The sequence below is a fragment of the Camelus bactrianus genome, chromosome 12, assembly GCF_048773025.1.
Source record: "Camelus bactrianus isolate YW-2024 breed Bactrian camel chromosome 12, ASM4877302v1, whole genome shotgun sequence".
Taxonomy (NCBI): domain Eukaryota; kingdom Metazoa; phylum Chordata; class Mammalia; order Artiodactyla; family Camelidae; genus Camelus; species Camelus bactrianus.
In genome coordinates this window covers 51,012,931-51,038,597 of record NC_133550.1, presented here as the reverse complement: position 1 = coordinate 51,038,597, position 25,667 = coordinate 51,012,931, and the positions used below count along the sequence as shown (strand labels likewise).

General features: G+C 35.3%; 1 protein-coding gene across 3 annotated transcripts in view; it reads left to right on the top strand.

Moving 5' to 3' along the window:
* The window catches only part of SYT1 (synaptotagmin 1), a 900,038-nt gene that overhangs the window by 430,730 nt on the left and 443,641 nt on the right, over window positions 1–25,667 (top strand). The gene's annotated exons all lie outside the window — the stretch shown is intronic.

The window sequence follows — 25,667 nt, the reverse complement described above, 5'->3', positions numbered from 1 at the left end:
TTTCTCCGAGGAAAGAGGGGTGGGGGTAGTGAAGAAAGGAGAAAGATTTCTTTCTGCCCAGGGGCAAAAGAACAAGGTAGAATACAATCTCTGCAAAAATTAGAGTACACAAAGCAATTAAACTGAATAAAGGAAGCAGACAAGCAGTGCAGCCCGGGCTGTCAGCGCGGGGAAGCGTCAAGTTTGACTTGATCTCCTGCTTACAAGGGGCTATGTCTCTCACTTGAGTCGTTCTTATGGACCAAAAATAAACCACCGGCCCAACCCACTTTCAACTGCTTAATTGCTGTTGCTTCTAAGTGCCGCCATCTGACTTTTTCTGTTTCCGTCTGTCCTGTGGGGCTGACTGTTTGGTATTGCCCATCAGTGGTGATGTCTGAACTTTGAGGGGTTTCTCAAGAAGAGAAAAAAAAAAAATTGAAAACATTATTACTTTCCTGAGGATCTCTGATATGGCCTTTATATTTTGGGGAGAGAGGGGCAAAAACTGTAAAGTTTCAAAACATTTGTAAGTGACACCGGTATTACCAAGAGGCTAGGATTTCTACTTGGAGAAAGCTAATCTAGTTAGCTTTGTGTACATGTTGATTTTGACTTTCTTGAATATTAACCCTTTGGTGACACAAAGCAAACACTTTTGTGTTAAAGCTACATTTATGTATGAATGGTGATTTCATTCTACCTTTCTAGTATTTGCAGTTTATTGCCTGGATATCAGATTCTTGCCTTGTTTTCTTTAAATAAGAATCTTTAGTAGATGTAAACATGATGTTCATACAATTTCAGTACTCCACTTAGAAGGCTCATGGAAGCTCAGTGGGTCAAGAATACTCTTGTACTGGAATAAAGTTTAGAACGTAATGATAGGAAGAGAGCCTCAATTTAGAAAAAAATCTTACAGGGGAAAATGTTTTTGTCCTCATGTCTTTTTATAAAAAAGAGAGAAAGATATCAAAACAACTATGTGCCCTGGGTGGCTGTACGATAGGTCCAGTAAAGGTACTTGATGGATAGAGCGTTGACGGCAGCTTCAGAAATTTCTAATTTCATCATCAACAACATAAGCTTTCCTTTCCTATTATTCATCAGAGGCAGCTAAGTGATTCCTGTTAGATGGGCAGAGGTAAAGAGAAGTGCCTAGTTGCGTGTAATGGGAAAGCATTCCAAGTGGGTCCTAGATGAGAGCAGAGAAGTGAGCAGATGTTACTGTCCAGAAAAAATTTTCCTTTGATTTACGGGGGGAAATCGCAATCCTTACATTTTGTTTTTACAGGTCCATTTGGGATAAGAAAAGGGACCTGTCTTTCTCAGCTCTGCCTGATGCTCCACATTAATCTATGCATCCCAGAAAGTTTTTTTTTTTTTTCTTTAACCAGATATCTTTAGTGGATAAGTTTATCTGCTGACCTAGAGAGGAGCTGGTTTCATTTACCATCAAAGTAATCTATGTTACTTTCTAAGCCATTTTCCATTTGAAACACTTATCTTTCCTATCTAAGTAGAATTACCTAGGGTCCCTAAAACAAGATCTTCTTTCTAGGGCTTTGACATTTAAAAGTCTTTTTTGTTTTTTCTTTCTTTCCTTTTTTTTTTTTTTTTTTTCCTCCTTTTAAATGTAGTATCTCTGTTGAAAACTAACTTAAATTTTTAGAGGTGCCACCTTTTGGTTGCATGGACAAAAGGACAGTCACTTAATTGCTTCATATGTGTACAACTGAATTAATGAGTTTAGACATGAAAAGACGGACCAAAAGGAAACCAACTGCTTTCCATGTGAACAGAATAAGATTTTATTTACTTTTTTCTCCACTATCTTAGGAAAGGGAAAAGTTTGGAATTGGTGTGAAACAGCTAGGAAGAGAAACCATTAATTCCAAATTGGAACGTGATATTTCTTTCCTAGTGGTTGTGATGAAATGATTTGGGGAAGGGAAAGCAAAAATAAACAGTTTGATTATGTAACGGAGCCAGTTTGGTCTAATATTACAGAAAACCAAGACCAAAGTTAGACTTTCTGTCACAGAATAACGTAAGCGTGGGTTTTACAGGCATTTTGCTAAAAAATAATGCTTTCTAAAATTAAATACTTGACACACTTGATTTAAATGTTTCTTAATGATTTGCTTGTCATAAATTCATCTGTATTGAAAGTTTGATATATAAGATGCTTTCTAGCTGAATTTGTTTGTCATATGAAATTGATCAAAGCTATTTAAATCGGGTTTAAAGTAAATGGCACAATAAATAATTTCAACTTCCATTTAAGGATATACATATATGTACATAGGTGTGATCCATGTGTATGTATATGTGTAATATATGTGTTTAAAATTACGTAACATTTTCCAAAAGAATTAGAGACTAATGGAAGTAGCATATAATCTGCTGAAACTAGGGAGTGTTCCTGTAAAAAGTACCATGCAAACAAAGATGACAATGTCTTGAGGATGCTTTTAATATTTGTTTGGTTGAAAAGACTAGGAATACCCAGAGGCAAAAAATTAATGGGGTCTAGATATTTCCCTTTATACAGTCCTTCTATGGCTTAAAGAAGAAGTGATTTTTACATGAATCGGAAATAAAAATAAAAACTCTGTACAAGATGCACTTTTATATACAGGTAATCAATAAACTAAAATCGTATTTTCACATGTTTTGGACATAATGGCGTGATAAAGTTTCCGTCTTTCTAAGGTTTTATTAAGTGTTTCAACGTTTGCATAAAGCTAAACTGGTTCTTAATCTTTTACGTAAATGACATGATGATCATTGCTTTTTCAGATAAAGGTGTTTCGATTGAGTTCTTTAATAATTCCTTTAGGAATGATCAGTTTCTTTTAGAATATTTTTGTAAAGTTGATTAAAACCTCTCTTAAGTGTGGCTATTTTTTAAAGCAGGAATTTAAACTTTCCAGTCTGAAGAAAACAGTGTTTTTCCTTTAGCTTCTCTGTCATTTTTTGAGTGTTACTAACTATAAGATAAATGGTGGTACCAAGTCATGTGAACATTATTCTACTCACATATGTTAGTATAAGAAAATAAATATATTTTAAATAATATTACAAATACAGTCATGCTATCTATGGAAAGTAAGAGGACACAGTCCTTTCTTGTATATATGAGTAAAACTTTAACCCTTATCATATTATTAAAAAATGAAAACTTTTATTTTGAAGTATACGATGAGAAATACTGCTATGTCGTAGAAAGAGTAACACCGAGAATGCAACTTCTGTAATTTCAAATACAATTATGTCTTTTTGCCAAGAAGTCTCCTTTTAAAATATCTGTTTTCTTAATTTAAAAACAATATTTAAGAGTGTTCTAAAACAGATTAAAACCTACATTAGATTAGAAATAACACACTTCTAATAGTCTTAGAATTTTCTTCCCTGTCTTTGAAAAATGCAATGCAGATTAAAAAAATTATTTCTGTGATTTCTATGATTTTTATATTTAGCTAAACCACAAGTTCTAATTGTTTAGAACTAGTTCTGATTCTCTTTGGGTTTGCTGTGTCTCCACAAATAAACTCAGTGCTTGGAAGGGATGTGGCACCCTGGTTTCCATAATTTACCAATCATGTCAATGAGGGGAGGTCAGAGTTCATCTTTTTTGGTTACTACTATTGTGGTGATCCAAAGAAAAGATACTGGTCATGCTTGTACTGGTCTCACATGTGGTATGTCAGACATACTACTTATACACACAGGGAGTCATTTTCTTGAGTGGACTCCCTACGTGGAGCTCTGGAAAATTGTAAAGCTTTTGAAGATAGTACCTACTTTCTATTTTATAGGTGTTTGTACATAACAGGATCTGGAAAATTCCTACATAGAATGAGACTGGGCATTTTCAGCTAGTACAAGAATCTGGTGAAATAATTCGGTATCCTAAATAATTGGGTTAAGATGTAGTTTCCTAAATTTCCTAGCAGCCCCAACAGACATTTCATTGAACATTCTAGGATACGGTCCTAGTACTGCAGCCCCCAAACTGTGCCGAAGACGATTAGCCACTTGTCTCCGTCAAGAGAGAATTTCGGTGGAAATAGCCAGTTAGTGAAATCCGGGTATGGAACAGAAACTGGATCTGGCCTTAAACCAGTAAAACCAGTAAACCTGTTGTTTCTCTATTTGTCAAACGTAGCTTGACTTACAATTCTAAAGTGCTCAGGGTTCATATAATGAAGTCATATTTTTGCTAAAGGGTGTTATATAAGTGACAAGAGTTGTGTGTGGTTTCCTGCAAGAGATAAATGTTTTCTTTTCCTTTCTAAATCATTGAGCTAGGTAATCAAGGGTAAGATGCACAGAGGCACATAAACAGAAACAGATTTAGAGACTGACTTAAATGTGAAACATTCTTATACTGCAGTTGCTTAAATGAGAGGGACTGTCTCTTGTCCGCACTCCTGTCCCTTCACACCCTCCCTGACTACAACTTTTCCATCACAAGCAAACAGAAGGGAAAGCAGGCAAAACCCACATCACACGTCACAGCACAGGTGAGAGTGCCCTGGGTGTGGCCTCCTGGGAACAGCCTGCTGTTTTGACCGGAGGCCCACTTCCTCTCCCCACCAGCCTCCAGGCACCTCACCCCACGCCTGCCTTGCTCCAGCTGGGAAGCAGATAATTGGATTTACTCATTGCTACTTGAAGATTTATTGGCATATTTTCATTAGCATGAAGGCAAACACACATGGAAATACTCAGACAAAACATACTCAGCCCTACCAGACTTCTTATTAACACTTGTCAAATGCGATGTTGGATCTTGAGGATAATTGATCACATGGCTTTTCTTTCATGGAATTTCTCTGGATGACTCACAAGTGATCCAAGCACAAGGTGAGGGTGTTAAACCAGGCATCAGTATAACTTTTTAAAATTGATTAACACCAGTGGATGAAGCTGCAGTGATTATTAAAAAGCATTTCACATCCTTAGATTGGCTTTTGTACTTTTCCAAAATCCACCTGCATCTTGTTTTGATGATCCTTCCTTCACTGTTCACATAACCTCGTCCGCATCATCACTGATACTGGAGAACCGGTTTGTACTTCTGTAGAATCTCCAGATGTTGTTGTGGAACAATCACCTACAGTTGCTTTCAGGATGGATTATTACTCATCTTTTTTCACACATAATTTTCTGTGAAAATAACTGTAAGTGTAAACAACAAGATAGCGTCAGAGCAGCAGACAGCCCTCACTAAGATGTCAACTTAGAATTGTTGGCTTTACAAGGAGTCAAGTAAGTGTGTATTTTTTTCCTCATTATGAGCCACCCCCCAGTATTCTGTGTATTATAAACAGTCATCAGGTCCCTGTTCACCTATGAAGTATGGGATCTGCTTATTTTTGAGGAAAAAGAAAATCATTAACAAATATGTTTTTAGACAGATGACTTAATGGCCTTTGAAACGAGGACGGATGATGTAACGCAGGTTCCTAAGGCCTAGTGAACTCCTCCGGTGAGGGGGCTTTGAGTTAGCAAGCTTATTCCAGAGAAAAGTTGACACAATTTCTCAGGAGAAAGACACGGTAGCAAAGCCTCAAATCTGTTTCTGACTTGGAGTGTCTACCAGATCCTGGCTCACAAGGCTGGCTTCCTGCCTAATCCCCAGCATTTTTATCAGATGTGAGGAAGGAATAAAGGGAACCACTGGGCATTAGAGCACATTTCCAGAGCACCAGAATCTCTTCTATAAATAGAATAACTTCACTGCCCTATTGTAACCAATGTCCAGACTCCAAGGCCACAGTTTTGTATTTAAATATGTATAAACCAGGCCATTATATGCCTTAAAGTGCTTGAGTTTTATCTATCTGGGTACAGGAAATTCTTATATTAAAAGCTTAGTTAACAACATGACATTACAAGTAAGGTACCTATTTTTAGTGTTCTGTATTAAATTATAATGTTAAATTTAAAACACCAATCACCTTGAGATATAGCTGAGTTGGATAATTCAAGAAAATGACATTTCAACAAAAAGCCAGCGTACTCCTAAATTGACCAAAACTGTCCTGCTTCCAAATTGTGGAGAAAAAATATACTTAATATGCCAGTTTCTGTGTTGTTTTTTTTAATCCTCTCAGGGCACCAAACCATCCTAGATACCACAGAATGAATATTAATGATAGGACAGAGCCAACTCCTTCAGGACAAAGTGGAAGAGACAAGTGCTGTCATGCCTTTGAGAACTTATTTCACCATTTATATATTGAACGCTTAGCAACAGTGTGATTTCTCTGACTTCTGGACTTTGAGACCTATATGCATTGAAGCAAGCTACTATTCACTGCCAGAGTAGAAGAGATTTCTTCAGCTCTCCAGCTAAGAGAGTAATATAATCTCTTGCATTCTCCGCCTTGCCTGCCGTTTTCTTCCTTTTTCACCTCTTTCCCTCCCGTCCTCTTCTTCCTTCCCTTTTTCTTTCTTCTTCTTATACTAATGAATCATCGCCCTACAGACTCACTGGGACCTCAGTGCTCTGGGCCCCATGCTAATCTCTACCTGCTGAATTTCTTTTTTGTCAACAATCAAGGGATTTCATTCTTTGTTTGTATACATTTTAGGTCAGTTTCACAAAACGTACATACAGTTAAATAAGAAAGCAGTCTCTTTGTTTATGTCATTGGCTCCCTTAAATGGAGTGTGCCATGAGTGGAATGTTTTTAAGATCTTACATGTAAAGACTAGCCTACTGGTAATTTTTAGGACAAAATTAATTGAAGAGCAATAGAACAATAATGTTTAGAAATCCCAATGAATGGGATGCACTTTTAGGCACCTTGTTTCTTTTTTCTGTTTTGTGCTTCCAATGATAACATTGAAATCATTGTTTTCATGTTAGTTGTAACTCACTGTATTTAAAAAAAAAATTACATTGTCTTATTTGATTTTTATAGTGATGAGATTCTTCATTTTACAGATGCAATAAAGGAGACTCAGAAGTTAAGTTTCCTGCCTGCAATTATACACTCAGGAAACCTTTTATAATTTTCACTTAATTAATCATACTGCCTCAGTACTTAAAAAAGAAAACAGGTATATCTTTTTAATTCTCTCACAATGTAAGAACTAGTTTGCTATTTTTTTTTTATCAAAAACAAAAGCAAATTCTAACATCTTCACTGAATATTGGGTATACAGGTCTATTCCTCCCAGTGAAAAGGAAAATTGAATATACTGTCATTACCTCTGTGACTCTAACTTTGGAATAAATTGTATTTGTATTTTAAAACAGTTGAAGGAACCATTCTCTCATCTGTAAGAGGAGTCACTAAGCCTAAGACGCTAGGCTCAGTTGGCCTTTTAGGCATCGCTATGTCACTGTGATATTAGCTGTTATCTCATTTGCTTCCTTATTTGTAAACTCCGTAGTTGTAAGCCACCTCCTAGAACGCCCAGAGATGTGAGGGAATGCTGAGTGTGGTAGCCTTATCAGAAGCCTCCCACCCTCCTCTGTAATTATTTCTCTCGTTGGTACTTACACATACAACTTCTCCCTGTTTCCCGAATTGAACATTAATGGAAGTTGTTCAATCTACTGATGCTTTTTCTCTCCTATTTCAAGGTAGAACAGGCTAAGCAGGGAACATACTCAAGCTCCTGTCATTATTCAGCCCTAACGTGAAGTCCATCAATTGGCAATTCTTTGTGTCAAGAATGGGGAATGTACTTTGGGGAATGATGGCCAAATACTTAAACCCATTGCAATGTGGATTGTCATAGTTGACTTTCTAGCTGATCTGATATAAGCAAATAGAAGATTTAATTGGAAAAAGTCTATAGAAAGAACGTAAGATTAATTGGAACATAAGATAGGTATTTATGGGGATTTTTGGACAAACAGGTTGATCATATTCTTGTGTTGTCTTACTGTGTCAGGTACTTTTTTATGTACTTTCCATATATCATTCAATTCAGTAGCCCCAAGAATCTTATGAGATTGGTGCTAATTTGTCTATAATTTTTTAAACGAGGAAAGTATGGAAAAGTAACTTGCCAAGGTCCTACAAGTGTTACGTAGTAAGAATTGGATTGAAACCCAAGTGGTCTATTGATAGAGCCAACACTGAACCATAGGAAATCAGATAATCAGTAAACTCCTTAGTGGTAGAAGATGCAGCACAGATGGTCGCAAGGAGGTAGAGGGGATCAAAAGAGACCGAAGAGTCAAAAGCAAACTTCACTTCATAGTTTGAGTCAATAAAACCATCACTGCACTATGATAAAAGCATGAGACTTGGAGTCTCATAGATCTGGGTATAAAACCATACTCTGGCATGGTGAGCTTCAGTAAGGCATTTCATTACTGAAAGTTTCATTTCACCAGGAATGGAAAGGTAATAATGTTTGCAGATTGGCACTCTGTTAATAAATGGCAGGTCTGACCACCCTTGCCCCTGCTTTTTTTTTTTTTTTTTATTAGTCAGGAACTCTTTTTTTCACGTTCAAAAATGCCACCTAACCAAATGTTTTAAGAAAGAAAAGGGGCTTTAGCGGTCATATTATCATAAAATCTAGAATTTTCTGGATTTTGTCATAGCTCGAAATAGGAAATCAAGCCATTTGATCAAGACCAGGCCTATTACCCTCCCACCTCAACCCCTCCCTACTTCCTGTCTTGTGCTTCTCCCTGTCATTGCTTGCTTTAGAATCAGGCTCTTTCTTTGCAGTGGTGAGAACGTTCTCAGTGAGAATACGCTGATGTGAGAAATCTCCATGTAAAGCGAACATCTTTTTTCCCCAAAAATTTCCAGGATAAGCTTGGCTGGAACCACTTGTGTCCCTTGCCCCGAACCCATCACTATGGAGGAAGCTATGCAACATGATAGTTTTCTAAGCTGAGTCTTGTGTCATCCCTGGATTTGAGAATTGTGCAATGTATCACTCAGCTACCTGGACCAAGAGTTCTGTTGCTAAAAGAAAGAAAATTATTAGAGGTAGGGCCCGCAAAAGCGACAAGTGCCTAACTCATAAGGTGTGGGCACTGACCTGTCAGAGAGGATTGCTGCTGGCATTAATGGGCTCTTATTTTTCCTGGCACTAATGCATAGTTGATGGGTCAGGGTAAGATTCAAGGAATTCTATGGAAAGGTCCATAGTAGTAGAGGATGTAGAGAGGAGTGGCACTTAGAAGGTTTGCAGCCGTGGCTGTTTACAGACAGGCATAGAGGTAGTCAATAATTTTACAAGCAATATGACTATACCAGTGTGAAAAGGCTGAACTTGAGAGGCTGAAGGCCAAGTTGAGTGTCATTTAACTCTAGTTGGGTCCTTGCCTTATTGCCTTTGCTTCCTTTCTTTCTTTTTTTAATTTAAATTCAGTAGGAAGATAGAGGACTTGAGGATTTGGAGTTCAGTAGGGCTGAGAACAGCCAACTAAAGCTATATCCAAGCTATGTATATGTCAGTATTTCAAAATGTTGTTAGTTTTGCATAGGGGTGGTTATTTCCAGGAGTTTATAGAGTGTTATTTATAAATTTCTTAACTACCTATATATTGCTACAGATACAACAGAATAAATTTGCACATAAACACTATACATTTCCTCGTTGCCTTTCCCCAAACTGAAAGGGAATTATTTAGGAATAACGTACTTCTTCAGTGAGTGCCGTGATGTGCCTGTTACATGCCAGGCACTATTCTGGTGCTGGCAATACAGAAGCAAACACAGTAGACAAGTTCCTTGCTTTGGGGGAGCTGACATTCTAGGGAAGAGGACAGATAATTAAAAATAACAGAACATAACTAAGGTAGTTTTTAAATAGTGAGAAATGCTATTAAATAATATTATTAACAGGCTAATAAATGGTAAATGGAATGAGCTTGGTCTACTTACTGAAGAGACAAAAAACAAATGTAGCTGAAGTTGTAAACATGCTGGTTTCATGAGTTTAAGTCTGCTTTCATATCTTAATTAAAAGCAATCTGCAAATATTAAGGAAATTTTCAAAACAATATGATCCCACATAACCTCAACATTATCTAAATACGTGTGGTGTCTATTTCTCTGTGACACGCTTCCAGTCGTTACCATGCTTATTTTTTCATGGTTACAATCATGAAATACATACTTTTTCCACCCTGACTTTCAAAATACATTCTCAGGTGTCCTATATCCTCCATTTTCATCTTTAGAAGAGTAAATTCTTTTCATTTTGGCACAGATTCCTTAGACACTTTCTGTGTGTCTTTTGTTAAATCTTAATAACCTTTCTCCTTTTGCCCTCACTTCTAAGGGAGTTGAATACATAGCCTCCCCCCAGTTTTATTATTTCTCTAAATTTGTATGTGCACCTTAGCTTTTTATCACAATGATTTTTTTAATGTAATTTCCTTTTGAGCATATGTTTGATTATATCTTAAAAAACTTGAAAACTTGAATTTAGATTTTTGAAACACAAGTATATAAATGCTGAAAACATAATGAAACAAATTATTTTGTGCCGATGATCATTTAGACAACATGGGTTTCAGACCATTAACCGGAAATTATTTTTCCTCTATCTAGTTTCATATCCTGGTTTCAGGAACTCAATAACCCAAGTCTACCTATGTCACTCTGTGATAGTAAACTAGGTGCTTACAGAGGCATATTAACTTTTGTAAGACTGCAGTACCACACAATATGCTGCAGCAGTAATGAAGTAATAATTAAAAAGTCAGTCTTAAACTGCATTCTTTTTTCCCCTAAGACTCCTATAGACATTATACTTTGATGATAACATATTTTGAAAAGGAAGTATTCTTTGCTGAATCCACACAAAGCTACCTGTATGTTAATATAGCAAGAGTGTTATAATAGACCATTCTTGTCGATAAGTGATACACTCTGTTTTCCTTATCTGTGGAAACAAGGCTCTTTTGTATCCTAAATATCTTGTTTTACTATATCTATACTTTGCATATATAATGTATTTAGATTTTTTAATATATATGACCAGTCCACTAAATGCAAATTTTTCAGGATTTTGCAATATTTTTTTAAGCTCTCTTAACTCTCCATTGCCTGACAAACAGTAGGAAGAGAGCATTACATAACATGTTTATTAAATGGGTGAATGAATAAATCCACTAAATCTATATTTTCTAATGTTTTTGAAAGACATCCAAACTCAGAATGCTTTCAAAGACACACACTTTGAAATGTGTGATAGATGAACAAAAGCTCAAAGAAATATTTCTTACTGGTGTTATATTCTGGTACTTCCTTTTCAATTCTCTTTTTTCCCTAATTCATTAATAAAATACTTGTTATGATCAACTAACTTAATGTAACAACCTACCAATGGATAACAATCTGTAGTTTTAAAAACACTTCCCTAAAAAAGTATCACCAATTTTCAAAGAATGATAAGAATATTTAAGATTCCATTGGACACACACAAGTATAATATAATGGATATACAAGAACTTGCCATGGCTTATTTTGAATATAAAGTATAATACTGCAAAAGGATAAAATTTAGTAGAATTCCCCTACAAAAATGACAGCATTCTTGCTGTGTTCACATGTAGGTGGTTTTGCGTGAATTTACACTGTATTTTTTTAAGCCTACGGTGAATCTGGCTCCCATGCTGTCACTGGCCATTCTCAGTCAAGCAGATTCATGTTGGTCTGCTGCCTTCTGAGGAATTCAGTTAATAGCTATTAGTTAAAGGCTGTTAAGCTTTCTTTTTTGGTGAAATGGTGTCAATACATTGTACTCCGTTTTTTGGTTATGGATGACATGTTTTATAGAGTAGAGGAAGATAATACACATGTTATAGGAGATTATTTCTCTTTCTTTAAACTGGTGAATAGAGAAGTAGTCTATAGAAGCAACAATGAAGACTGAGTGTAAGTGTTTAGAATTTTGTGTTCAAATATAAAAATAAGTAAATAATATTAAAACCCTCAATCTGTCACTAAGTTCACGATGTGGGGATTTTACCAGCTGTTTTTCGGTACATTTCTGTGCTCACAGGTGAGGATCTGTAATCGATCATGATATTTCCCTGCAAGGTAATTAGACATTCAAGTGGCTCTGCACAGAAATGCTTTTTTGTATTTCCCACTATCCATGTGAGTTTTCTCATAATAGTGGATGAGGTTGGAGATTATGTCGTCAATTTTTCAGTCGTTCATCAGTCTGCTCAAAAATATTTGAAGAAAATCATGTCAACTACTTACAGAAGAGTGCAGTTCAGGTAAGAGAGTCACCATAAGAAAGTAATGATAATATATTCAGGTGTGAGCTGTGAAATAGTCAGGATTGGGTAAGATATGCTATAGTAGCAAAAAATACGAACACTTCAGTGGCTTAAACACCTAAGTCTTACTTTTTGCTCATACTACATAACCATTGTGGATCAGTGCATGTGTATTTGGTGTGGTGGAGGAGGGGGAAGGTCCTCTGATTTGCATAGTGATTCAGGGACCCAGACTGTTGAGGGATTCAGTGACTTATAACACTATCATCTCAACATACTGCTTAAGGAGGTATGACAGTAGGGGGAAAGCACTGGAAGGTTTCTCACCAGGAACTAACTAGTTGGATGTATATAATTTCTGGTGACAGACCATTAGCCGGATCCAGTGTACATGGTCTATAACTTCAAAGGCATAGGAAGTACAACACCCTCCACTCCAACGTGAGACTTGAAAGGAGAGGATGCTGTCAAGTTCTTGAAGCTTCTTGTATAAGTTGTAGCAGGGAAGTGCAAAGCTTTTTGAAAGTACATGACAGTAAATAATCAATTAGTCAAGGCAGCTATGGCTTCACAGAGGAGGCAATGCATGAGTTGCACTCTGTGGGAATATTTGCATTATCATGAAAGATGATTTCTTCATTGTTTAGGGGAAGCTTCTCCCTCTTCCTTTCTTTTTTCCCTTTTACCTAAATCTCAAACACTAGATACTTATTTGATTAAGAATGCCAGCACTCCTTGCAAATTTGGAGGGTGATATAATACAATTGCCAATTTAACAGATCTATTTGGATGTTTAAAGACCTCAAATTCATCGCTGAAAAACTGAACTTATTCTTTTCACCAGCAAATGTGGTCCTTCTCCAGTATCTTTAACTGTAGTGAATGATTCCACTATCCATTAGTTGTGTTATCAGGAAACCTGACAGGCATCTTTGTTTGCATGTCTCTCATTCTTAACCCCAAGTTTAAAATATATAATAACTTAATTATTTTAGCTTATAAATATCTTTTAAATCTGTTTACTTCTCTCCACCTCCATTGCCACAGCATAACCAAACCATCCTTGCCTTCTCAATTCTACTATTCTTACCTTGACGTTCAAGTCCATGCATTATCTGGTTCCTCCTACTCACCAGCCTAATTTCTCATATATTTTGTCTCATTCTTGTGCTCTGGCCACATTGGTCTTCTTTCAGGTTTTTAATATTCCAGACTCCTTCCTGCCTCAGGGCTCTAGCACATGCTGCTCCCTATGCTTCAAGTACTGTGGAATGTATCTGCTATTGGAAGACACTAAAATTGTAAAATTAGCAATGTAATATGGCCAGCTGTTTAAAAATAAATTCCTATTCTTTATTTCTGAAGGTAAATGCTCAGTTTTTGTTTTTTTTTTCATTTTACAAGAGTGTGAAAATGTGACTCTTCAAAATTACTGCAGAACTGTCAAGAACCGGCACTCTCTGTGTGGTAGAGAGGGATTTGAACAGTAATTGAAACTTGTTTATATTTTGGGAAACCCTAAGTAGAGTTTAAGGTTGAAGATACCAAATACTTAACTGCTTTTAAAGGAGAAATGTATTTATAAATTCATATCTTAAAAGGTGAGGATACTGATGAGACTAAATTTAATTGAAGGAAATCTTAACTGGGATGTAGAGCAGTGATTTAAATATATACTGGTAAAATTTTAACCTTAGGAATTTTTTCCAGTTATTTTGAAACCATGTTTTCTCAAAATCATGCCATCAAAGGGTGGTTTTTTTTTTTTTTTTTTCTTGTTTGTTTCTTTTCTTTGTAATGGAAACACTCTGATCTTACATCCTCTGGGTGTGAAAACACATTTTCAGAAAATACCTGAAAAAAATACCATGAAAACTAAATCTTCTAGCCAATGATAAAACAGACTGTAACAGAAATGCAGGCTGATATGATTCTTTTAAATCTCTGATTACTGAGATTACTCTGATTACTGAGACTGAAAAATCTCTAAGCTGGACTGTCTCAGAAATTTTTGAGATTTATGTGTATATTTCTATAGTTTTCTTCAAACAGTAGTTCATTAAATTATAAAATTACAGCAATGAAGAATTAATGTTTGTCATCACAATGCAAAACATCAGACTGAACTCAAGTGCTCTGTGAGTATAGGAAACATTTTATATTGTTTTTCATTATATCCTCAGTGTCGATTGACCAGGCAGTGCTGAGCACTTTGTTAAGTAGGAATTTAAACATCTTTGGATATTGTTGGCTGGATTATCTTTGTTGCTTTTTTTTTTTTTTTTTTTTTCCCTATTTGTTTCTCACTCATTTCTATTTTTCTTCAATCTAATATAATAACTTAATGTGTGGCCTTGGTAATAAATCTTCACAAACTGGGATTAGTTATGGTTGACTCTCATTTTCATACAAGGTGAAACATGACTTCCTTTCTTTAATCAGTCTTTACGTCTCTAGAATAACTCAGCCAGGTAGCTCACTACTAAGTTCCAAATGAATGTGTGCTAATTTAAGTGTGTATTTTGTCAGATAATTAAGAGTGAAAACACATTATATAATAATTTATTCTACTTTAACGGGACCGTTATTTTGGATTATTTCGGTCATTGCTATCTTCGAAACAGTCATTCTTTTGCTTTATCTTTTTCCTTTCATTTCCTTTCTACCTTTTCTTCCTTCTCTGTTTTTAAACATTTCCTCAATTATAACATAAATATCTGTTGCATTCAAAACACAGAAGAGTTCTATTACTAAACAAAAATGTTCTTTTTGTTATAGATTTTCAATATATGTTTAATACTCTACATGGGAAACTTGTATTTTTTAGAAAAGTCTGGTTTATTGCCTGTCAAGAGCAGTGTTGTTAAAGAACTATTTTAACTTGATTTTTAAATGAAAAGTATTCCATAAAAATATTTAAAATATTTAAATAATCCAAAAATATGTGAATTGAAACGTGTCTTCCTTTAGATCCCTTTCTATCTTCCCAGAGGCAACCATTATTAATAACCTTTTATAGTCTCTAGCAGAAATACTATGTTCATATGCAAATATACATCACATTTAAAATTAATGTTCCATTATATACACAATGCTGTGTACACTTTAAGTTACTAGACAGTTTTATTTATGTTGGATAATATTTTGTTTCATGCAAATTACAATTATTTTGTAATGTTAATATATTTTATATGTTAGAGTTCTATCAATTTCAGATAATGTAACATGACCTACTTCTATACACTGTTAATTGTAAGTGATTCAGTTTAAGCTAATTCAGCTTCATAATTTTAAGTATTTTCTAGTGTAATTTATGATGATTGTGATAATTCACATGATACATTAAATGATTTTATAGACTTAATCATATTTAAGGATTTTTATAAAGTTCTCTTTTGCTCATATTGCGAAGTATCTTTGTGTCAACAGATATTATAATACCTTGTTTAAAATTAATATTTTTATCAATAATTATCATTATAGATTATAATCTTCTATAGTATTTTTTTATGTTTAGATACTATTATAAGTAAAATCTTAGAATTGTACTTACGTCTTTTGGGGGGCTATATTATGTTAATCTTAAGGATTTTAAAGTATTTTAAAATGTAAATTAAGAATGATCTTGACTATTTTGACTGCATGATATGTATTTTACAACAAAAAGAATGAACACAGAAATGTTGGAAGGAATATGAAATCTTTAGGGATCTTTACGGAATTTGTTTAGCAGTTTACATACAGAGAGCCTTAATTACATGCCAGGTGCTATTCTAAGTATTTTGTTGCATTACTCACTTATTACTACTTCAAACCCTTTGTGAGGTGTGTACTATTATTATGACCATTTTGAAAATGGGACAGGTAAGGGTCGGAGAAATGATGCTGTCTGCTTACAGTCATAGCTGTTAGGTGTTACAGGTAGGACTCAGTTTGGCGGGGGCCAAGGAGATTGGCTTTAAAGCCAATAGAATCTAGATCATTTATTCTTTCATTAATTCAATAAACTGTGAACATTAGATCAAAATTATTCAGTATCAGTAATTTTCAGCCCTCAGAGCTTACCTTTTAGTGAGGGCAGAAAAGAAGTTAAGTGAAGAGAAGGAAAGGAGAGAGGGAGGGAAGAAGGAAGGAAGAAAGGGTTTGCTGTTAGTGTGTTTTATCTTAGTAAATGCTATCAAAAAAGCCAAAAAAAAAAAAAAAAAGTAAAGAAAGAAAGAAAGCAGAGAGTACCAGGTTGTAGTGGAGGTAGGTGGAGGATGAAGGCAGAATGCATATTTAAATAGTGTGCTCAGTGAAGGTCATATTTGAGCACAGCTTTGAAGGAAGTGAGGAAATAGGCTTTGGTAAGAGATGGGACATGACTGGTGACTCAAGGAAAGTGAAGGAGGCTATTGTGGACCAGGTGAAATGGGCTGAGAAAGCACCAAAGGACGATGTCAGAGAGGTAACATGGGAGCAGATGGTCAACTTTCAGAGAGGTGAGCCTGGGGGCACTGGGCCAGCTTGGGCTTTAATTCTGAATGAGATGGAAAACCATTAGAGGGTTCTGAGCAGAAGGGTAACATGGTCCAAGTTAGATTTTTTAAAGGATCATTTTGAATAAAATGTTCTTGCTAGAATAGATCAAATGGGGCAAGTGTGGCAGCAAGAAGATTTGCTCTTTGTAGATTCATGTTTGAAACAAAATTGCCCACACCTTCTCTCCCCATTTCCTAGATTTGGGGGCCTCAGGTACATTAAGAGAGCAGTGGAAAGCTAAGGAATATGTTACCATAGAATGTTTATGAAAAAAAAATGGATATAATTTCCATCATACAAGCTTATCGTAACACTTTTTGTATTATTTTGTTTTGTTTTGTCTTTTAGTGTTTTATACATGCATTCCCCAGCCACTTTGCCATCTAATTCTTTGTCTTGAGGCAGGCAGATAAAAATTGGGCTAACTTCAAGGCATCTTGGAAAGTGGCAGAGGAAATCTTTTTTTCTTCTTTCTATGCTTCAAAGACTTACTAATGCACGCTCAAACATTTGAGGAAGAGAAGCATTAAAGGCTCGTGAATATAGAGTGAGTGTAATTGGTGCTAAAAGTCATCCTCTATAAAATACCTGGATTGGCATTGCTTTTCAAGAAAATTGTTTTTAGATGAAATGTTTTTGCTTTTCAATATTTTATATGTAATTTTGTTCTAGACAAAAGTATATCAATACCAACATTCCAAATGACACCCACTCTACTGAAGGCCGATTTTGAGAGTTACAAGACATTTGATACAATTCTCTAAAATTAAACATCAACCAGATGTTGCTGATTGCAGTCAAATGCATAACAACAAATTCAGAATTAAAAGATACTCATAACCCTTACGCTGTGATGATCTGTACTTTAGTCAGTACATACTCCTGATGTCTCAATACATAGTCAGCAAATATTTTTCCTTTGCTTGCTTACTATGAGGTGAGCATTCAGCCAGATATTCTAGATTTTTAAAAGGCCTTTTTTTTTCTTTTAAGGAGAATATAATATAGTTAAAGAGCTAAGGAAGACCCACAAGATACTTTCAAGGAAAAATATAAGACAGTGTATTATTTGTTGCTAGAGTGAAGAAGATGAACATTTAAATAAACGACATGGTGGATAAACTGTTACAAGCTATTTCAGGTTAAGTCGATCAACAAGATTTCATGATCTATAAATGCTATTTAGTTATAGGATTGGGGAGTCTCAAAAGTCAATGTAGGACAGAATGCCAGGTTGTGGAACTGAGGAGAGAAGGCTCTCCAATGACACTTGCACTTTCTACCTTATAACATAGTTTTGTGTATGTTATTTACCTTCCCTATTACAACATAAGCTTCTAGAGTTGAGAGGATGCCTTAATTATCTTTATATCCCAAACAATATCTCACACATAGCTGATATTTAATAAAAATTGACTAATTGAATGCAGTATATGCTTTCTCCTAAAATGGCAAAGGCATCATTTCAGTATCCAGACCTTCCATGAAGAGAGAGATATCGTTGCTTGTCTGAGAGCACTGATTATGTCTCCCAAATGTGATATTCCTGGCTTATTGAAAGAAAGCTTACCTTTTTGGGGATGGAAGTATTTAAAACTGACTCAATTTTATTTCCTAAAAGGATTGCATAATTTTGCATCCCCAAATTATTAGTAGAGCATTTAAATTATGTTGAGATTATAGTTGGTAATCAAACTTACTACCTATGAAAAGTGAGGTGTTAATTAGTATTATTAGTAGTAGGAATAACAAGTATTAATTTCCAATATAAAAGTATTTTTCAATTATTTTTTAGAAGTAGGTTTTTCTTTTCAGTTTTTATGATTTACAAAGACTAAGTGTTGCTCTTGTATATAGAAGACTGCAGAGTAGATGTAAGTAGATTGCTTACAGTTCATCTCCTATTTCCCATCTTACTTCCTTTTCCTGGATATTCTTCTGTACAATGTCCTGGGTTGATGGATAGACCCATCTCCATTTTTTAAGCTTTAATAAACATATTCAGGCTGCCGAGATAATAAAACATATTCCACTTACTGAATAATAATGCATTTAAAGTGATTAGTATGGTCCATGACACAGAGAAATGTTCCATTAATGATAATTGTATCTATAATTGCTATTATTCTTCTTACTAATCTTGTTGGAGTTGTTCCCTTTTTGAAATGCTTCAGAGATCACTTCTTCCGTTGACCTCCTGAACTCTTCCTCACTTTACATTGTTCAGCGTACCTCTGCCTGGTGATTGGTTAATATCTTTGGTAGCTTCTGAGTCATGCTTTATCAGGAAACCAAGGGTGTGATTTGCATCCCAGCATATCCGCCTCCTTCCTCCTGCTCACTGTCACTTCTATTTTTACTTTGGAGCCCAAGGTTCTTTAAGGCATCTTGTATTCGGAGGCTACCTGCATCCACAGATTTACTACCTGCTTCTCTAAAGAAATGTGTACTTGGGAACAAATCTTTACTAAAAGAAGACTGCTCTAGCTAGATTAATACCTAAGGCCAAAGCTTTTCTCCTGTCCCCAGTCTCCCACTCTTTCCCCTCCTTGAGCTATTATTAGTTTTCTGCCCCAGTTTCACCCCAAGTGTCTGGTCCAGTTAATTTTGTTAAACCATCAAAAATGGTATGAAGACCTTTAGTTAATCTTTGTTGACAAGCATGTATTGAATTCCTACTTTACACTAATACAGGATATCTTATCCTGGCCTGCATGTTGTCTCAAGGGTTTCCAAATATTTGCCTTGAAATGATGTGAAAGATGTGGTGTGCATGTTTGCAGATGGATTTTTCTAGGGAATCTCATAGTTTCTGTCAGATTGTCAAAGGGTGAAGATGCCAAAGGGATCAAGATTGACCCACAACAAATGCATAAAATACATTTCTCTGGTTGAGGAGCTTGCAACATAAGTGAAATTAACAGGTAAACAACAGTGTAAAAATAAGGGCGAAGTAGTACGTAATACAGTAGGTAAGAAGAGAAAAATCACTTAGTAATAAATTGGTGGGAAGAATGGGGACTTGATCCGAGTTTGGAAATAAGTTATTTATTAAAGTTTTATGGGACTTCCAACCTGTAGGGAAGAGCGTGAGCAAGTCCTTGGAACTGGTCATACTGATTAGAGTGCTTGGGAAGATAATGAAAAGCCTGCTTGAATTATATTTGTTTATAAATAAAAAGTGTTATTGAGTACATGATATATTAATAATTCCCATGGCTGAAAGTGTTGGGTAGCAAAAAGATACATGGCAGATTGTCTTCTAGGTAATCTTTCTTAGATTTAAAAATATGTAAATTCTGAAAGTCTTAAATCTTTCTCAAGAATTTTTTTTTAAATAACGATCAGCATGATATGTGATTAAGAAAGAGACTTGTCGACACAAGGTACAGTTCTTCAGTAGCAAATTATATTAGAGCAGCTTACATTAATCTAAACTGAATTATTTGTATTTTAGTTTTCTTAAGTATTTCCAGTGCTGTTTGTTTTTAGGTTTCTGTTTTATCCAGTTAGAAGGAAAAAAAAATTCAAATTTCATGGCTTGAAAGTGGACACGTCTGTACTTGAGTATCACAGTGCTGTCCCCAAATTAGGGTATTGTAAGCTAGACTGCTCATGACTGTCTTCCTTCTACTCGCTCCATCCTCATCCTCCTCTCCCTTCCCTTTCAAGCTTCCCAGTGTCTATCAATTGCAGTCCTAGTCTTTTATCTTCTGACTCACTCATCCTTCTAAAAATTGACCCCTTTTTCTTGAAAACTGTCTTCATTTTCTCCTTATATCATATTCTTCATCTGCATTACCCACTCTACTCACATTTCCATTACCTGGGAGTTCCTATCCAGAGTCACTCTTTCCCCTCCATCGGTTTAAATAGCGCACTATCTTCAAGGCTTAGCTGAAAAACCGCCAGCTAGAGTGTTTCTAATAAGAACTATGAAGTAGGAATCATGCTCCTAACTTGAATACTTCCAGATTTTAGGTATATAGATAGTACCCTACTTTATACTATGTTTTTCTTGTGGACTCATGTAGAATTAGTCCTACTGATTTTTTCGTGTATACCTCCGTTACTTATCTTTCCACCTTAACTGTAATCGTGTTGCTGGCTGGCCGGTTTGCTATTACTGGTTTTTGGTTTGTCTGCTTTGTTTTGTTTTTATCCATTGGACCATTAAGCACAAAATGGGCTATTGATGTGTAGTTATGTTTTTAGTTAGAGGCAAGATTTTGGGAGAAAACGACACATAATCAGTAATAACATACCTTGTAACTTACAGTCTACATACAAAGCATTTTCACATGGCTTTTCTCATTTTATTAACACTATCATGTTCCATCATCTTCATTTTGCAGATAAGGAAATGGACCTAGTCAGGAATAGGAAACAGTAAATGCCTGACCTGAGCATTAAACTCAGTACTTTTGTGCTATTCTGAGCTTTCCAGTTAACATAGCTGCCTTCTAGGGCTGTGTTTTATGAGAGAGAGTTAGAAGACTGAATAATTTTGCATATTCAAAGGGCAGTAGATCTGGAACAAATTTGTCAAGATAGCTAACAGAAGTTGTAGATGTTACTGAATTTTAAAGCAACCGCCATGAAATGACAGTTAATTGGTATTTACTTATATATGGAAGAAGGCATTTCTGACAGCTTTTCAAGGTGTAAAACTTAGATACTTCAGAACACATAGGATAAAAGGAAACTGTCAGTAATGTCCCTAGAAACCTGTGACAATTTGACTTGTGCTTAGGAGAAGGGTCACAAATCTACTGCTTTAGTGATATCCATTAAGCAGATTTTCCTCTCTTTAAAAGCTAATTAGTGGGTACCAAAAGAAGGTAACCTCAGACTTTGAAGAATGCTATCTCATGTGTGTCTTCTTAGATCCAAAAAGCCAGTGCCATTAAACTCTTAAGTGCTGAGAATTATTCAGTATATCTTCCTTTGTGTGACAAATAATCAAGAGATAAAAGATCTAAGAAAACTGTGAATAACAGCCCTATTATACTTTTCCATTGTATTCTTCTTGATGTATATTATTTTTGTCTTAGTGCTATGAATCAAGGGTATTTGGTATTTGTAGGATCCAAGTGTGTGTTTGATTTAGCAACATATTTTCTCTCCCAAAATTATTCCAAAGAAGAATATTCAGTGACAACAATGAGGTGGGAGAGTCATTTTTGAGAATTCCACCTAATTTAGAGATAGCTCCATATGAATCCTAGTTTGAGAAAAGTCACTATATTGGAGAAAATAGAGACAAACATAAGTCAAATTCTAAAATTGAAAAAATAGCCCCATATCATTATTATTATTATGATGTTCTCATTATGATTTGATTTCCCTTGTAACTAAATTGCCCAACAAGATTACTCTGCTGATGACCTTTGCCACCAAATGTGTTTACTAAGCTTTGTTAGGATTGTGCAGACAAGTAGATGACCGTCATGACTGCAGCCGGTATGAATGCACTGGGCATGTGCATACAAATGGAAACCATTCCAGATTATTTGCAGGCAAATGCAAAATCAAAACCAAAAGTGATTAATAGTAAATGATGATTTGTAGATACTGACAGGCGTATGTAGAACAGATAAACAAGATTATACAGTATAGCACAGGGAGATACATACAAGATCTTGTGGTAGCTCAGCGAAAAAAAAATGTGACAATGAATACATGTACGTTCATGTGTAAGTGAAAAATTGTGCTCTAGACTGGAGTTTGAAACAACACTGTAAAATGACTATAACTCAATAAAAAATGTTTAAAAATAATAGTAAATTATGAGTTACTTCAGATATACTCATAATGATTATTGCCTTAATATTTTTGACTTTCCATTGGCTAATTTATCAGAACATATAGATTAACACTGACAGTAAGTCGTTAGCCTATAGACCAATAATATTAATTCTGAATATAGTACTATACATATTTCTAAATTAAACTGTTTTTGAAGTTTGCAAGATTTGATTTCAGTACTAAGCATAATTTTCAAAGCCAGGTCATCCAGGTACATACCTTCCTTTCCATCTGTGTTGAAGAGAAAGAAAGTTTAAGGACCAACGTTCATTGAATACACAAAAATAAAAAGCCTGAAAACTTAGATACTCATGATATCTATGCTGTAAGAGGGTATTACAGAAAAGCTGAAGCAAAAATATTATTAAAGCCTTCTATACCTGAGTAAAATTTAATATGCTATGATTTCTGCTAAAACCTGGTCAGTGGGTAATGATGTGTTCTGAAAACAAACTTCTCTTAAATGAAACTAATCCTGATCTGAAAGGTAGGTTAAAGACTGGACTTAACCTCCTGTTACACAGATAGCCAAAACAAAGGGATAACAACCATGGTGCATTAAATTAAAACATCAGATATGAGCTTAAATGCATGTTGTTTAGGGAGGAGGGTGTAGCTTAAGTGGTAGAGTGCATGCTTAGCATCCAGGAGGTCCTGAGTTCAATCCCCAGTACCTCCATTAAAAAAATAATAAATAATTACCTCCCCCATTTAAAAAACTATGTACTGTTTAGATATCCGATCTTGTCATAACCAAAGTAATGATGTAAAACGCAGTAAAATATCCTCTATGCTTCACCTCAGGACCTCAAATCTCAGGGCTTGTCATGCATAAAGACCCTTCTGAGATCCTGGTAGAATAGGGAGGCTAGCAGTGGATATGTGGGGTTTTTTGGGGGGTGGGGGGTAAAATTTGCAAAAATAAGATACTTTAACCATAATTAGTGAGAGAACTATGTCCTTTCCACCTAACTTTGTACTCCTATTACTTTTACTATTGTTTACTGAAAAGGACCCTCAGAACTGTGCAAGTGTTGGGAAACCCAACACCTGGGTCTGCTCCTATATGCTTCCCCTCTGCCTAGATCTCTCTCCCCTTCGTCTCTGAATGTTAAAATTCTGCCTGACATTCAAGGCCGATTCCAAACACCTCCTCTTCTCTGTGGGTGTTCTGATTTGTTTATAGCGCTTTGATCATATTTATTTTTATTGTTAACCTGAGTCTTAATTCATGGTATGCGTGTAGTTTTTCTTGCTTTTTGCCACCAGCGTAGTCTAGTAACAGTGGGCCCCAGCCTAGCAGTTAGAATAATGGAGACCTGTACCTAAGCATGATGACTTCCTAGTGGTGTGACACCAGGCACGTCATTTACTCTCTTGTTCCCTCCCAGCCTCATTCCCTCACTATCAAATGGCATCAAAATAATAGTATTGTCCTCATTGACTTGTCAGAAGTAAATGAGATGATTAGCATTGAGTGCTTGTTAGAAAGCTTGGACAGCAGTAAAAACTCATGAATTTGTACAGTTATGGCTATTTATGTCAGAATTAATGGTATACCTTCCTTTTAGGTTTCCATAGCATCCCATAAAATATTGTGAAAGTAAGTGTGTGTTGACATGAATTATTCATAAGAGATTTGATTATTTCATGTCACCAGATCATTTTGAAATACAAAATGACAAAAGACAAAAAAAGTCTCATGAAACTAATTTATGATATTTAGGATTATAGGATTAAATAATCAGCATGGTAAATATAACAATCTAAAATTCTTTGGTATAATATTTATTCTGTTAAGTGCTTAATGTAAAATAATATTTATTTTAGCATTTACTAAAGAGTTGGCACTTGTGTGCTTCCCACATAATAAACAGACTCCAAAACAACACATTTGGTGGCTTGAACTATGGCATTTCCATTTGAAAAATAAAATATGTTATCACAGAAACACTTTCCTTTCTCTGTGATTAACTTATTTTAAAAATATTTTGGAAGGTATTCTATAAAAATACTCCTTTTGTTGTTGTTGGCCCATGGTTTTGCTAAATCCAAAATATTTTAAATAAGAGCATATATTTGAAGTCACAGGACCCAATAATGTGTGATTGTGGTATGTGCAAAGTATCTGAATAATGCTGGCTAGTTCTAGTTTATCAAGGACAATAAACAGGGTCAAGAGTAACAGTAGTTCTGTCAAATGCTTTTCAAGTTTGTTTTGTATTTGGAACTCGAGTTACCACTACAGTTTATAGCCTCTGACTATTGGGAGTTCCAAGGTAAAGAAGTCAGGCCCCTTGCTATACCAGGGACCTTATGAAAAATGTAGTGGTGTCGGAGAAAGAAAATGGCCAAAGGAAACCTAAGGACAGAAGGCAAACTCAGATATTTAGTTGCATGCAATGGGCAGTTTGTTCACCCTTGAGCCTTTTTCTCAAATGTAAAATGCAAATCATAATACTGACTTCAAAGGGAGAAGTTGCATAAAACACAGTGAGATCAATTACTGGAGTATAGTCTTTGACTTTGCTGTGTGAATAAATGAAGGAAAGAATTGTTTCTAGAAATCCAGCTCTTAGGTATCATAAAATCCCTTTCCTAGTCTTTTTTTCCGAAGCATTTACTGTAAAGTTAGAACTGCATTTCTTCTCTCTTCTGACTTTAATTGCTACTTGGTCTGCTTGAATAAAGAATCGGCTGTTTGTATAATAGTTCTAACTAGTCAGTGAGTAATGTCTTCACAGGAATTGTAAGAAAAATGCATTGGAAAATGTATTTGAGAGAAAAGAGATAGGGAAATACATGATACAGAAATAACAAGGGAAAGGCCTCGGGGTAAATGATGAGGAAGAACATTTTAGCCTCCCTTTTTGTTTAACAAACAAGAAAACATGGCCGGTGGAATAAGTGGCCAGTGGAACAAGTATAAATCTCCTGGAAAAAAAAATTTATCTTGAGACAACCCAAAATTTTACCTAAAACGTGTGCTTAATATAGGAGATAACAAACATATACTTTTTTTTAAACTATATTTTTTATTGAAGTATAGTCAGTTTACAACGTTGTGTCAACTTCTGGTGTACAGCACAGCAAACACATTCTGAAACACATATGAGCTGAACTTAAT